A 16,864-nucleotide genomic window follows, 5' to 3' on the forward strand; every position below is an offset into this window, starting at 1 on the left:
ATTCTTAATGACAAGTTGATTATTATTTTCAGGTATCTTAGCTTGTTACAAATTGCACAAGCATGTATGACACATTGCACAATTTAGTAACAATAGCACTATCACCCATGCGCCGCGCCTGTCCTACTGTTTCCAGCTTGGTACAGTGTAAGCTGGTGTGGTTTTAGTGTTCTTGTCTGAGTGATAGCTTATTACAGTTCACTGTTTCCTTAAATACTGGTGTACGTCTGGTATTGTGGTCCACATTATACCTTGAAACAGCAAGCGATGAAGCAAGACGTGTGTGCCTGCTCTTTTGATTTACCCCCCCCCCCCCACACACACACCCCACACACACACACCTGGGGGGACTCATTGCTAGTTACGGGAAGATAATGTAATACCGCGTCACGCACACCGGGTCACGGGCAACCGTGACCTTGGTGTACGGTGACCCGGTTACTAAGCCAACCAGGAAGAGAAGAAAGAGGAAGACGGACGCGCCAGGGGCGGACCGGGGGAGGACAAAACTGGCAGCTCAACTGCCGGCGGCGACCTTTCCCGTAGTTCACCCCCAGCACCGGTCTACACCAGCGAGGCCAGACGATCCAGCCCAGCCGGATCTACCTGTCGACTTGCCAGAGGCGGACCCCGACCTGAACCAGGCCGTGATGGAATCGCCCCCCACAACTCCACAGACTTCAGCTCCCGGGACTCCAGCGTTGCCACCTACACCTAGGAAGAAAGCCGCCGTAGAGTCCCAGGCCCGTCTTGTGGCCGTTGGAAAGCGGAAGCGGTTGCGTCCCCAGGTGACCAACCAGTCAAGCCAAGCCCGCCGACTCAACCGCCGACACCGCCTACAGCTTCAGCAGAAGATCCGCCCTCTGGACAGCCTTGGTCACTCCAGGCCGGCAAGTTACCAACTCGCTATTCCAGGCTCGTCAAGACTAACATTGGGGATGTCCGTCGGCTACTCTGTGAACCCAGACAGGAAACGTACGAACCTCTACCACTAACTGATGGAGAATACACGGTGCGCAGGATCACGATGCAGGATGGGCGTGGGATTTGTCTCACCGTTCGCCGGAAGGGACTTTTCCACCAAGGACTGCTGCTCGATGAAATGGACAACCCGACCATCCACCGCGTCATAAAGACCGTTGCCGGGGAAGACTACCGTCCTATCACCGAGATCATCGCAGAGTCCACATACCGGCAAGCCCTCCACCATCTGGATGCATCCCTGTTCATCGCTTATCATTGACGACATCCCCGCTAACAACCTTTCCTAGGACAGGTATCAACCTCCTTTATTGGGCTAGTTAGACTTTAAACGTTTCAGAAGCAGTTCAAAATTCTTATGTTTATTTTTTTATAAATAGTCTAACGCATTTTATTTTGGCGCCCGATCAATTGCTCAAAATCACCTTAAAAACCTTTTGGCCGAGCAGTCTTAACTATTTTGGGTTAAATTTTAGAGTCCAGACATGTTTTTGGAGGCAGTTACTCTTTGTAGACTTAGGTAAAAAACAGGCTTCACCGAGGAATCGAAATTCAGCCAATCAGAACACGGCTCCCACTCGGTGTTACTTCAAGTTTGCGAAGTGTCTGCTATTTGGTCCGCGCTCGCGTGACTTTACTAAATGACTTTTTTCCACCCAATTCCGCCCCACCTCAAACCCCCCCCCCCCCCCCCCCCCCCCCCCCCCCCCCCCCCCCCCGCTCCGGAGTTAGTCACTGGCGAAGTCAGAGGCTAAATCCGTGGTGGGAGTGCCTGAACCTTCGTGGATAGGGGCACATTATAGTTTGCTCTTCTGGAGTTAATACTTCATGTTTGCTCAATTTATTGGAAGATATTTCTAGAGAAGATTTAAGGTTAGTTATAGTTAAGTTATTTATTGTTTGGCTACACTATAATAACATATACTTTAATGTAAATGTAATTGACTAAATCATGCTTTATAACAAGTAATTATTATATATTTCTGTATAACTTTTTAAACTGTACAGTGTAATATTAATTCTTATTAATTAAGTAATTTGATTAATCTAAATCTAAATATGTGATAAACATCATTTAGTATGAATGCAATGTGTATGTTTGTGGTGATGAACAGTTTAGAGATTGTTGTATTTTATTATATATTTTATGAAACATAACGTGTCTGCGTGGTTATTTATTATTGTAATTCTTTTATGCAGATACGTCAATCCTTTTAAGTGTGACCAGTTCCATTTGCCCTGGTGTCACATACTTGGTATGTAATATATTTGTATATGTATTATTATAATATAATTCTTATTTCAGGACATGTATGTATTTCACATTTTTGAGAATATCTTGTGTATTGTAATTTGTTATAATGGAGACATGTGTTAAATCATTTATTTGGACATGTGAGTGATAATGTATATTATGTATGTATGTATTATAACTATATCTGTTATAATCATAAGACATTGTGTATTGTGTATTAATTACTTTTATATGTCATGTCATGTTAAATACTATAATTTAAATGATGAAATATTATGTATCCTGAGATTTATAATATTATATGCATAATGAATGTATTGTTATATTGTATTTTAATTATATTGTTACAGGGTGATATGAAAATGGAATCTGTTGTCAAGCATTAAAGGGACATACCCTAGTTTTTAAACATTAACGCATATTTTTGACTATTATATCCGTTTTTGATAACTTAAATCATACTTTACTTACAATTTATTGTTTAGATTATCAGTTTCCGTACATTCGAAGTGTTTTTGGTCATCCTGGTGTTTTTAATATCACAAAATGCATTTCTCATATTTTTAAAAAAGCACGTGCGTCTGAGAAGTAATAATTATGGAGTGGAATTTTAGTCTATTTTAGAGGGTATTTCGCCTTTTCAAAGTCACAGACTCGTGTTTCACGCAATTGTAACTTTATCCAAATGTGTTACAGGTTTGTAGATTAACTAAACTTAACGTTAATTTTCACGGGTTGAAACTAGGGTATATCCCTTTAAAGAGCCATTTGACCCAAAACATTGATGTTGTTGTCAATCATTTAAAACGATGATGCTACTACATGAATATTTGTTCTCATAAAAATTTAATATATTGCAACAGTTTACTGATATCTCTAACACAGAATTGTAATTAAACATTCACAAATGCAATATTGTTATTTTAAGCGATTTAAAAGCTTTCAAAAAGTTTTCAAGAAAAATACATAGTGTTTTGGGGTTTTTTTGGTGTTAGTGACCTCAATTAAATAGTATTTGTTTTGTTTCACAACATCACTAGAGGACATTAATTTATTAATCATCAGCTATTGGATGCCAAACATGATTTGGTAATTTTGACTCGTAGTGTTCAGAGAGTGTTCAGAGGAAATCCACTACTTTTTTTAATTAGCAGCAAGAGATCTTTCAAATGCAAGGGAAAAAATTAGATAACTTTTGTCTACTATAACCCATTGCACTTCAGGTGATCATTTTACCATTAAGCTATACCCCGTCCCTTTCAATAATAGGTATAGAATCTAACCTTCCACACTTTCCAAACGAAGCAATATCATGTCTCTCAATGTTTTATTTCATTTGACATTGTTGATTTTAAAAGTCGAAAAACAACAAAGTGAAAATATGCAGCAATAGTGTTTACATAAGTATTTTATATAAAAATGTACATGACATCATCAATCCTTTTTACAAATTAAACTTAGAAACTACATACATGTCTTAAAATAATTTAAAATAATACAGTTTCTAAGTGTGGTATGCGATCATATGGAAATAAGTATCCAAGAGTAAAATGAGTCCGTACACAGGATTTTTGGCGGATTATTCGATTGTTTTTGTTGTCAATCTATAGTGTTGAGAATATCAATGGCCTACGTTTACGGTCCTATATGACGGTCTACGTTCAATTACCGTTCGATTTTCACCACATTTTGTCCAGAAAGAAATCGTGAAAAAACCCATTATGATACAGATTCCACATATTAGATTGAAGTCATGTCACCTATATCGACTTAGATGCAATTTCATTGGAATAATAGGAATCAAATCAAAATTAAATATCAAAGTTTTTGCTGTGGATTTTATACAGATTCCATATTAGATTGAAGCCATGTCACCTATATCGACTTAAATGCAATTTCATTGGAATAATAGGAATCAAATCAAAATTAAATATCAGTTTTTACTGTGGATTTTATACAGATTCCACATATTAGATTGAAGCCATGCCACCTATGTCGACTTAGATGCAATTTCATTGGAATAATTGGAATCAAATCAAAATTAAATATCAAAGTTTTTGCTGTGGATTTTATTTGTTGACTTGTTCCAAAATATATACTCTTTTTTTTCTAAACCTTTATTAACCCCAGATCACTGGCAATGTCAAGGTTTGGGTTTCTTGAATCATCGTCTTACAATATACAACAATAATAAAATTATGACATGATTATTTGTACCTGTATAACGGTAAGGTGAAGTTTTTATATTTCATATTATGTATATAAACAATATATGATATGTATGGGAGTTATATTCATTACATTTCTTGTCATATACCGCACAACGGTATTCATATACATACATATACATACATATATATATACATACATACATACATACATACGTATTTTTAAATGGTCTGAGGGTTAAGAATGATAGGTGAAATTGCATTGGAGGGGGGGGGGGGGGCAGAGAGGAAGGGGAAAAAAGAGCATAAAGAAAGGTTTATAAACAATCCATATGGGTTTGTTGTTGTTGTTGTTGTTTTTTAACTGTTTTAAGTGGGTGTCTAATGTAGTAAGGACAACACGTTTTTAAAAAAAAAAGAGGAAGAGCATAAAAAAATTAAGACTTATGATAGGGGGACAGAAAAAGAGAGACGGAGGATAAAGATGACGAAAGAATAGTTTCTATCGAAATGATGGGTGTTTTAAAGGTGTAAGATAAATATACTAGAATTTGTGTGATTTGTAAATATAATGGGTTTGTTAGGGGGGTCCGGGGGCATCCCCCCCCTCCCCACTCCCCCCGAAATGTTTTTAAATCTAGAATGCAGGAGATACATTTTCCTGCATTCTGGGAAGTAAATTTGTCAGATCGTGGGACTACTTTTTTTTCTTTCTTTTTTTACATATCCACGGACGGACCTCGGTACGGGCCTGCATTGGTTGTCGACCAGCACCATTGTGTTCGAGATTGGAAAGTTTCTTTTATTATGACGGCCCATTAGTTGATACATATGCAGTGGTATTAAAGTTTGTGCTTGCGCAGTGCGATTAGAAAGAGTACGGAAGTGATATGGGACGGAATTCGACGGGGGACGGAATTCAATGGTTTAGGATATATCATAACACGTTATGACGTTGTTAGATTAAGCCATATCCTTTCACCCCTCTTGGAGAGTATTCTATGAAAAAGGCAAAATGGTAGCCGGCACAAAATTACGTGATTTTTGCTCTATGCGATCACAATGAAGTCGATACAGGTGATATAGTTATTCAGGGGCGGATTATGCTTTAGGTAAGGGGGTGAGGGGTGGAGTGGGGCGTCCGAAACAATATGTAGATGTTTATAATTTGAAATTATTTTTTTTACGTGGACATCAATTTAGATCTACGTGGTGGGGTGGGGTTTTTTAGCCGGGGGAGGGGTTTCCGTGCAACTGGGAAACCTCCCATAATCCGCCCGATATCATCCAGTATGTGGAATCTGTGTCACTGTAATGGATTTTCCAAGATTTCTGTCTGGACAAAATGTGGGTAAAGTCTAACAAAAAATAAATGTAGGAGAGTAATTTATCATAGTTGTTAACAGTTTTGTTCGGACTTTAAATATTTATCGTCAACGTCCCTAACTGCATTATGCTTCAAATTCCGTTCATTTTGTTTTCTCATGAACGGTTCGCGCAATCAACATCCGATTTGTTGTCATCGGCATGTCGTTCATTTATAAAGTTTCTCTTCAGTTCTGGAACATTTTCATAAACAATAAAGTTCAGAAAACAAAGTATCTAAATACAAAACTTTACAAACCCCTAAAACCATTAATTTTACTAAGTCGTTTTCGTTTATTCCTTAAAATTACCGATAGCGGGTCAACGTGACTCGTAGAAATTGACTTAAAATGGAGAAACCGGCCTCGGTGGCGTCGTGGCAGGCCATCGGTCTACAGGCTGGTAGGTACTGGGTTCGGATCCCAGTCGAGGCATGGGATTTTTAATCCAGATACCGACTCCAAACCCTGAGTGAGTGCTCCGCAAGGCTCAATGGGTAGGTGTAAACCACTTGCACCGACCAGTGATCCATAACTGGTTCAACAAAGGCTATGGTTTGTACTATCCTGTCTGTGAGAAGCGCAAATAAAAGATCCCTTGCTGCCTGTCGTAAAAATAGTAGCCTATGTGGCGACAGCGGGGTTCCTCTAAAACACAGTGTCAGAATGACCATATGTTTGACGTCCAATAGCCGATGATAAGATAAAAAATCAATGTGCTCCAGTGGCGTCGTTAAATAAAACAAACTTTACTTTACTTTAAAATGGAGAAAGATTAATTAACATTCGGTGCGTGTCACTTGACCTCACACGTGCCAGATCAACAAGGCCAAAGCATTTAATTTTTATGATTTTGCCGATTTCAAATTGTAGTAGGGTTTGTCTCAAAAAATTAAAAGAGAAATCTTGCGCTGTACGAAGAACGTTCGGTTGAAGATACGGTCTTTCGTTAAAACCGGTTTGATCTTGACAACGTTTTATCGACAGTCGTACCTTCCTATTTCAGAATTAATATTTTATAAACTGTTAGTAAAACTTTCAAAGTTTAGTTTGTATACTAGTAACACATTAATCATGTACATATTTTTTAAATAAACAATACTAAAGTAGACAATGAACGTTTTCACTTCTTAATTTTTCGTGTTAAAATCGACAAATTCAAATAAATATTCTTTCGTTTGGAAAGGGTAAAGTTAGTGGGGGGTTGTTTAACGACATCAAAGTTAGAGCATATTGATTTAATAATCAGACGATGCCATACAATCGTAAATAAAATGTGTTGAGTGCGTCGTTAAAACAAAACATATTCTATCCTTCCTTCCATCTGCTGTTGGATGTCTAACATTTGACATATAATCTTAGAGAGGAATCGGGTGCATGTACGGGGGGGGGGGGGGGGGGGGGGGGGGGGGTATTGGAGGTCGAAACCCTTAATTGCCCAAGCTTAACAAAAATTTAAATGTATTTTCTTGGGGACCATGGCCCCATATAAACTTCGCTCAACACAGTCTACATCCCCAACCCCGCTGAAATCCATGCACACGCACCTTGGAAACCCGCTACAATTTTTTTTTAGCAAGGGATCGTTTATATGTACCATCCCACAGACAGGATATCACATACTATGGTCTTTTATATACCCGCCGATGGGGATCGCTCCTAGACTGACCGCGCATTAAAAAAAAAAACCCACCTTTTTAAGTCTAAGTAATGAATAAAAATAAAATATAGTCTTGAAAAATGTTACGTAAATCTACGATATAAGACGACCCCTCAATCATGATAGTTAAATTAGTTAAAAAATTGCGAAATCTCACGTGATCTCTTGTTGGGGAATTCCACACTTGTGAAAAAGCCAATGAAAACCGAGATCGGTAGGAGCACGTCAAAAGTGTTCCACTTTCGAAAGACTGGCTTTGTTTTTGACCTGGATAAGCCAGCGTAGTGAAACCAATGCGGAGTGCGGCGTCATATATGCACCAAAAGTAATTTTCTGTTCTATAGACGGGTTTTTCCGATTGTCGCCCAGCAGTTTATGACGTTGCCGATAGATGGCGTAACCGTACAGCCGCCATTAAGGGAGTGAAATTTACGCAACAATAACATGTGACGGCATTGCAACTGGGTGCAATTTCAGTCTTTATGGCTTTTTTGGAAAGTTTTGCAAAAGCAAAAGCAGTCTCACGGATAATTCAATCTTATTTAAAGATTGTATATTCATATAAATATCGGTGGAAATCTGTGAATGATTAAAAACATAAATAATAAAGCACCTATATACGCCAATACAAAAGCATAGCGAATAAATTAAACACTCGCAAGTGTAAATAACTTTGATGGTTATTAAGTGAAACTTTACTGAATACACCCTAAAATATAGAAAAGTATTTCAATTATGTACATTTGTAGAAAACGTGGTGTACCATTTAAAAAAAAAGACTGACCTGAGATCTAGAATAGATGTCAACGTTTAGCTGTTACTGTCATTAGCTCTGGGATATTCCAGATGTGGTCACATGTGGTCACATGTGGTTGAAGTGGGGCGTAGTTAACACTGCCAAATATTTATCTTAATTATTTTTATTTTTTATTTTTTATATACATACGAGTTATTATAATGTTAAATGTGTTCGATAAAATGATAAATAAATAATTTACTGATGTAACACGCATGCATGCCACACAAAAAATCACACAGATCTATTTCGTCTAATTTTTAAATAATTATTTTTTATTATTATTATTTTTATTATTATTATTAATAACTAAATAACTAAATAATAATAATAATAATAAAAATAAATAAATAAATAAAATTATTTATTTATTTATTTGTTATTATTTTATAATTATAATATATATTTTTAAAAATTATTATCTTTTGTTTGTTGGAAAAACAAAATAAATCATCCACAATATACAACACTAAATTACCCCGAAAATTAGTCATAACATTTCCTATATGCTAGTTTTAATGATTAATACACTTCCACCAACGTTGATATGAATCTACTATCTTTAAATGAGGTTGTATTATTCGACATACTGGTTTTGCTTTCACAAAATATACTAAAATGGTAATAAATACTGAAAATGCACCCAGATGCAATGCCTTCACATGTTATTATTGTGCGAGTTTAACTCCCTTAATGGCGGACCGATCACGTGATTCTAAACATGGCCGCGCACAGTACTTTGACGTCACTGACCAATAAACCCGTCTATATGCTTAAATAATAAATATATTCCGGATACTGCCGCTTTAAAAGATCCCTGTTAGAATTTGTTTTCAATTATTATATTCGATCTGCAAAAGGTATGCTACATTTTTGTACCTCTATTGTAGTGAATAATATTCATAATCCATTCATAATAATTGTAAATAATTTTGAGTGTATAAATTGTGTTAATTATGTATCAATTCATTAAAAAAATTATATTTTACAAACTATTCACTGGTATAAACGTAATGCCTATCAGTATCGACATCAAGTTTTAGCGATGTGTGTTGATAAAACACGGACCGGACCAGAATGCTTGACAAATTGAATTTTTCCTTTTAAAAAAATATTAAACTAAGTGTTCGTCAACTGTGCATAGTTAAGAAACATATATTTTTTCATGTAGTGGCCTTAAAAATGAAAAATGACGAACCGCACATGCGTGTTGCGATACTTTTTGCAAACGCATGCGCCTGAACGCAGTTAGAAACGTCGCACTCTTTCCTGTTTACCGGAGGGTGTTTCACTTTTGTTTACTAGAATGGATTTGTTTTACATCCACATTGTTGATTTTTTTACGTTAATTAATTGTAATCTATTTTGTTTCACGTATTGCAGCTGGAAAATGTAGAATAATATTTCCGTAAATATCGTATTCGTGTTTTTCTCGTTAGGTGAACGCAGTTTAGGGAAAATCGTGTTGCTCCTAATAAAATTGATGGATCTAGTTTCAGGAGAACGTATAGATTATATAAACAGAATATACAGCTATAACGATACTAGCCTTATTTTTCATAGATCTCGGTCGCTTTTTTCCAGAGCTGATGTTAAATCTTGATTTGTGGTAACATAATCATAATGTGAATCAATATTGGAATGAATCCACCCTGTTTTCACCAGGAGAACGGTACAAAGCGCTGCAACTCTGGATTGCGTTCAGTGACAATAATGTTGGATGGTGGTAAAACGCGGACGGGAACGGAACAAACCGGAATCTGATATCTAAGGTCAACGACAGTTTCCTTGACATCATTACTTGTTAAATATTGTTACAAGTATACAAATTATAATTGTGCTAGGATATTGTAACCATTATAACATGTATTGTTGTTGTTTTTTGTTGTTGTTTTTTTCTTTTCTTGATGTTGATATTATTATTGTCTGTATTTAATTCATATACGGAAATACATGAATTGAATTGAAAATTGAATTGTTTTGGCTCGTACACAATGAATATAGCATAGCTTACCGTAATTTCACTTGAAATCCATATTTCGTAAAAGGTACAATTTTTTAATCAGAAGATTGTTTTCAAACACATTCAGGTGCACTAGTAATTTTCAAGCAAAAATATTTTCAATAGCAAATTTGCATTGGAATTTGTCCAGCATTCTTAAAACGGAAACGTCATGTACCCAGTTTATGATTATTGTTGTAAAGAGATGCAAAGTGACGTTATTGGAATACTGATGTCATTCGAATTCAAAATTAGGTATATTATTACAATGCTTCGCCACATTCAAATAAAAACTGGTCTATTAACCTTGACCCTTGTCAAATTTCTATAACAAGCAGACAAGGCTGTTTAAAACAAATTGAATATTCCAGAAAAAAATGTTGAATATTCCAGAAAAAAAGTTGAATATTCTAGAAGAAAAAAGTTGAATATTCAAGAAAAAACCTTGAATATTCAAGAAAAAATCTTGAATATTCAAGAAAAAAGTTTACTAGAATCTTTTCAATATAGATTAATTTAAAGGCCAGTTAGCACGCTGTATGTACAGCAGTACCCAGGTTGACTGCTGATGACTGCTGATCAAGAAAGAAGATGGAAGAATTTCTTAGAGATCGAGGAGTCGAAGAAGAAATATTGGAGAAGATTCGTTCGGAGAAGGTTTGTTATCAAACAAATATTGATCATGTAATTAAAAATTGATTAAGAATGTAAGGAAATATAATTTAGTTACACTATCATGCTCACAGAATGATGTGTTTAACATTGTAAAAATATAGGTATCTGTAAAAACAAAAAAAAACACAAAAAAACAACAACAACAACAAAAAACCCAAAAAACCCCAACAACAAACAACAACCTCGAACCCCCGACCCACACAGCTGCTGAATTTACGTTTGGGCAAATAATGGCCGCACCCTGGACTGAAACGAAAGCTAAACTTACGATCAAAACCAATGTATGGAATACACGGTGGTTCAATTGGGAATTACTTATTGGGAAATTCTATGTAGTTGTTGAATAGTTTCATGGTATAATAATAAACTATCCAAAAACACTGACTTATTGCAAATTGCTTATTTAATCAGTGTTAAGTATCGTTGTGGAAAGTTCTTCTGGGATATGTGAATAAGCAATTCGCAATAAGCATTTTGATTGTCCCCACCGGTATTCCATACCAATGCACACACTCTGACAATGCAGTAGATCCCCCTGTAATAACTATACATTTATGCTATATTATTAAATTTCTGTCATTTCATGAATCTACTACCTCTATCCTATATGCTGTGGAAATAACTTTAGGTGTAGGAGATTAAGATTCTTATGCAGTTGACAATTGTCTAGGGTGGCCTAAAATACCGAATATGCAAAAAGTGGTGCGATGATGCAATTTTCTTTTTTCAAAATCAGTTTGAAAACAATTTCCCCTGTGGGTCGAGGGTCGTGGGTGTCGAGGATTTGTTTTACATATATCCTTAAAATATTGTACTGTTGCATTGCATGTTTTTTTGGTTCTATTTACAGATTGATGAAACATGTATTACAATGATGAGTGACACCGAGCTTAAACAATATATTCCGAGATATGGTGACATAGTAGCACTGAGAGCATTCTCCAGTACCCCAAAGAGAAAGACAAATGACAAGAAACTGAGTATTCTGGAGAGATTTCGGATCAAACTTGCTAAATCATCACATACAGAAGATACACCATCGACATCATCATCATCAGCTACTGTGCCTACTCAGTCATAATATCCCCAGGCAAACAATGCTAGGAAGCAGACTAAATCGATAACATTGGGCTTGATGCTTTTTGACTACTGGAAAAAATGCTTCACGCAGGTGAGATCAAAACAAGGATGACCTGGTGCAAGAAGGGAGGAATATTTACTTTCCTAATGGGTTATCGAAGAGCCTCGGTACTGCAACAGGCTATCAGTTCGACCTGATGGATTTTGAATGTGTTACGATGGATCCGGGTCTTACAATTCAGCAGGTCTCTGAAATCACAAAGTTGTCGAAATTACGCTTTTATCTGGCTGTCACTGCAAAAAACCCTGTCATCAACACAACACATGTCCCCTCGATGGATGTAGTCCCTGCCACCAGCACCACAGATGTCCCTTCGATGGATATAGTCCCTGTCACCAACACTGCAGATGTTACATTGTTAGATGTATCCAGCGTCATTGATGATTCCCTATTAAGTGAGGTTCGAATGAATGAATGAATGTTTAACGACACCCCAGCACGAAAAATATATCGGCTATTGGGTGTCAAACTATGGCAATGCAAACAAATAAAGTGATGATCAACATCAATATCAGAATTCAAGATTTAAATAAAAACAGTGTAAAGAACTGTGCAAAAATACAAATATCACAGATAGATACGGACTTTTACTCACAATTTCTATTTTGTGCTGTATTGGCCATTCTCAAAGAGAATGTTACACCCCTGCACCACGGTGGGGTTACAGCACGCGCAAGTGAAAAGTGAGGTTCGATTACACCGGGCTACTATTCAAGAGGACATGGTTAACATCTTCAAAAATCGTTCAATAGTGGATACTTCACTGACTGTAACCTTTGTGGATGAGAAGGGGCAAGACCAAAGAAGCGTATACTGCGTTCTGGACGTCATTCCTCCAGAAGGCAGCGGAAGGAGATACACAACGGGTGCCATGCCTGACACCAAACTATGGCATGGAAGAATGGATGGCTCTAGGAAGAATCCTCCTGAAAGGGATGAATAACCACGGGCACTTCCCAGTACAACTCTCCATGGCCTTCATCACAGCAGTAGTCCACGGCGAAGCAGCAGTTACGACTGGGAAATACTGCTCACCAACAAAGAAAGCATGGAAATGAACCCAGCTTGAATTTAAACTACAGGTTACATGTTGGTTGAAGTCAAACTAACAGTTTTTCATTTATTCTTAGTAAAACACTATGATTTGTTCTAGATGATATCCAACTAATTAGCGATTTTGTATTATTGTTTACTATGGAACGTGTTACATGTGTCATTACATTTATGATGCTAGTAGGCTATACATCAGATATAAAATACTTGGTTTTGTTATTCACCAACGAATGTTTGGCCATGGCATTGGACCGTGGTTATTTTTACATGGGAATTTATCATCTCTTTGTTGTGTGATAAGTTGTTCAACTTGTTGGAGTTTTGAGAATAAAAATGATAAAATAGGCTATATGGTATTACTATGTTTTGAATAATAAGCCATTAATTTATGTTGGTAAGTAACAGCACCATACTCATGCGAATGTAAGCTGATGTCACAAGTCAAGGGTACTAATATAAGAACCATATTATATTTTAGAACATTTATTGTAAATACTTGGGTAATTGAGAATATATTGTTGAACTGTGTGTCATAGCTTGCTACGGCAAATTATATTTTATACTGTAATCACTAGCAGAGGTGTTTGTAAAGAACTTGGGCTTGGGCTTACATTGGTGAACACTTTTGTTTGTGAGTGAAGCATGCATAGTGGGGATATAGTTGGGAGATGTAATGAGTTGTGGGCAGTCACATAACGTTCTTGAGAGAGAAACTGTGTGTTAAGATATTGTGAAATATTTTATTCTGTATAACTCTGGGTTGATGACAACCGTAAGTAGATTTTGTTTGTTTGTTGTATAACTGTGGTATACTATTGTGTATATGTGTTAGTAGTTGTATGTAACGTCATTGCAAAACAAAAGTCTTAAGTAAATCTGATTTATGTAATATTTAAGACACTTGTGAAGTGCGGACATTATATTAAGAGAAAATTGTCTAACATCTGATATGGTAATATAAATATTACATGGTTTTGATTAGGGTATATTGTATTTCAGTGTATTTGTGTATTGGGTCCTGGTGATGACGAACGTAGATGATGTATTCTGGGAGTTGGCGAAGAGTGAGTCTGGTGAATGGCGGTGGTGATAATGGTGAACAGAGAAGATGATCAGTGAATGATCGTGACGACGGTGTCAATGATTTTGGCGAACGACGAAGGTGATCTGTGAATGATCCTGACAAAGAGTGTTGATGATTCGGGTGAATGATGGTGGTAATACTGGTGAATGGAGGAGATGATCAGTGAAGGATCGTGATGAGGGTACCAATGATTATGGTGAACTGAGATGATCAGTGAATGACCGTGACGAGGGGGTTAGTGATTCTGGTGAACGACAGGGGTATTAATAGTAAACGACAACGGTGATCAGTGAATGATCATTATGAGGTGTGATGATTCTAGTGAATGATAATAATGATAATGGGAAATGGTGAAGATGATCAGTGAATGATCATGACAAGGATGACGATGAGGGTGACTTATGATGATGAATTGTGAAATGTGATGAATAGTGGAAGACAGACATTTTAGTATTATTTTGTGGTTAAAAGATTTTTACTCTATTTAATAGTGATTCATAGTTTAATTTACATGTGATATGTGTTACATGCGTGAAAGTGCAATATGTATTGGTTGGGAGGGAAGTGTTATGTAAATAAATGTGTATGAATGATTCCTGAGTTGTCATCTTGTTTCTTTTGGGATACCGACCCGTGACAGCTGATATGTCTATAATTAAATTTCTGTTACTGCTACTGTTTTCGATTAATGTAAAAATTATGTCGTCAGGGGACGTCATATGTGATGACGTCATTTTATATGGGCAAGTTGTCTTAATGAGCGTTATTGTTTATTAATAAAAAATAATTCAAAATAAAGTATGACGTTTTAGTGTTATTATTAGCATGTATGATTGAAATTTTTTGACGTCCAATAGCCGATGATAAGATAAAAAAAATCAATGTGCTCTAGTGGCGTCGTTAAATAAAACAAACTTTACTTTTGATTCAAATTTAATTATAAGTATTGTTTGTTATTTCTTTTACGTTCATCTGGGTATGAACAAAACAAAAAAATCATCCGCAAACTTAAATAACTGTGGGTACATGTGGCTATATCGTAGATCTTTTGTTATGTTGAGGATTGACAGTTTCAGAAATTAATATGTGTACAAGCTATCAACATTTATCATATAGTACTCCAGTGACAAGTTGCTTCTGACAGTTACTGTACTTGGAAATGGTCAATGCAATTATGAGTTTAAAGCCAAAAGTCATGCAGCTATTTTGCAGAATATTTTTCTTTCATTACATATACAGGAGTATGATACATAAATACATGAATCACAGACACTCTTGAGATTTTGAAGTGATGAGAATAATATACCGGCCTCGGTGGCGTCGTGGTTAGGCCATCGGTCTACAGGCTGGTAGGTACTGGGTTTGGATCCCAGTCGAGGCATGGGATTTTTAATCCAGATACGAACTCCAAACCCTGAGTGAGTGCTCCGCAAGGCTCAGTGGGTAGGTGTAAACCACTTGCACCGACCAGTGATCCATAACTGGTTCAACAAAGGCCATGGTTTGTGCTATCCTGCCTGTGGGAAGCGCAAATAAAAGATCCCTTGCTGCTGATCGGAAGAGTAGCCCATGTAGTGGCGACAGCGGGTTTGCTCTCAAAATCTGTGTGGTCCTTAACCATATGTCTGACGCCATATAACCGTAAATAAAATGTGTTGAGTGCGTCGTTAAAAAAAAAAAAAAAAAAAAAAAAAAAATGTTTTATTTGATGAGAATAATATGAATTTTTCTAAATATCGTGACCGAAAAGAACAATGTGGAAAAATAGGATCAATGGCCATGTAGGTTACTGGACAACAGCCAGATAAATAACTGATGAAAAACCAAAGATCACATGTAAATAAACAACATGTGGAGTGTAAGCATTTTTGAGCAACTCGAAAAGATTTATTTGGACATAGAAATGTGACTCATTTCGATTCCATCTAGAACTTTTATTGCAGTTTTTACGTGATACTGTCTTTTATTCTACATTTTAATTTTATATATCTGTGATATTTGTATTTTTTTGCAGTTCTTTACACTGTGTTTTTATTTGACTCTTGAATTTTTATATTCATGTTGATCAACATATTTGTTTTGCATTTACCATAGTTTGACACCCAATAGCCGATGTATTTTTCGTGACTTAGGCTTTGTCTTGGTGCATTTAGAACATCACCTGTAGAGAGCTTGTATGTTGATGCACACGAACCTTGTTTGGGTGCTAGACGTGCAAAGCTTTCTCTGCAGTATGCTACTAAGATTAAATCTTTACCGAAACATGCTACACATAACGCGGTGTTTGATAACAAATATATGAAGTTGTTTGATGCAAGGTCAAATGCTATTCGTACATTTGGTATTCGCATTGAGCGTTTTTTGTCGCTTTCGAACATTGATTTAAAGGCATACTGTCACAGATTTAAGGACCTTATTTCTCTAAAAATGAATAATAAATCAAAATTACATTAATTTTTACGGACCAAATCTAGCTATTGCATCACTTTAACTACAGCATGATGGAGTGAAATCCATGTCAACCCTCCCAACAATGTTAGTTTTTGAATTATGGACCATTGCCATAATTCAATTGTTTTTACAAAATATCATAAGTAGAGTATGGTGGTTACGTAGATGGTTGAATAGAACATATTTCGGGACTGTGTTAAGCCATATAATAGGTCAGTTGTCTGTGACAATATG

At 36.3% G+C, this 16,864-nt stretch overlaps 1 long non-coding RNA gene across 1 annotated transcript; it reads left to right on the top strand.

Moving 5' to 3' along the window:
- The first annotated feature begins 13,711 nt into the window (after window positions 1-13,711).
- Window positions 13,712-14,772, top strand: LOC121372454. The gene is made up of 2 exons (XR_005957932.1): window positions 13,712-13,867; window positions 14,095-14,772. It is a non-coding gene; the product is annotated as an uncharacterized LOC121372454 (long non-coding RNA).
- The last annotated feature ends 2,092 nt before the right edge of the window (window positions 14,773-16,864 follow it).

This window comes from Gigantopelta aegis, chromosome 4, assembly GCF_016097555.1.
Source record: "Gigantopelta aegis isolate Gae_Host chromosome 4, Gae_host_genome, whole genome shotgun sequence".
NCBI classification, from domain to species: domain Eukaryota; kingdom Metazoa; phylum Mollusca; class Gastropoda; order Neomphalida; family Peltospiridae; genus Gigantopelta; species Gigantopelta aegis.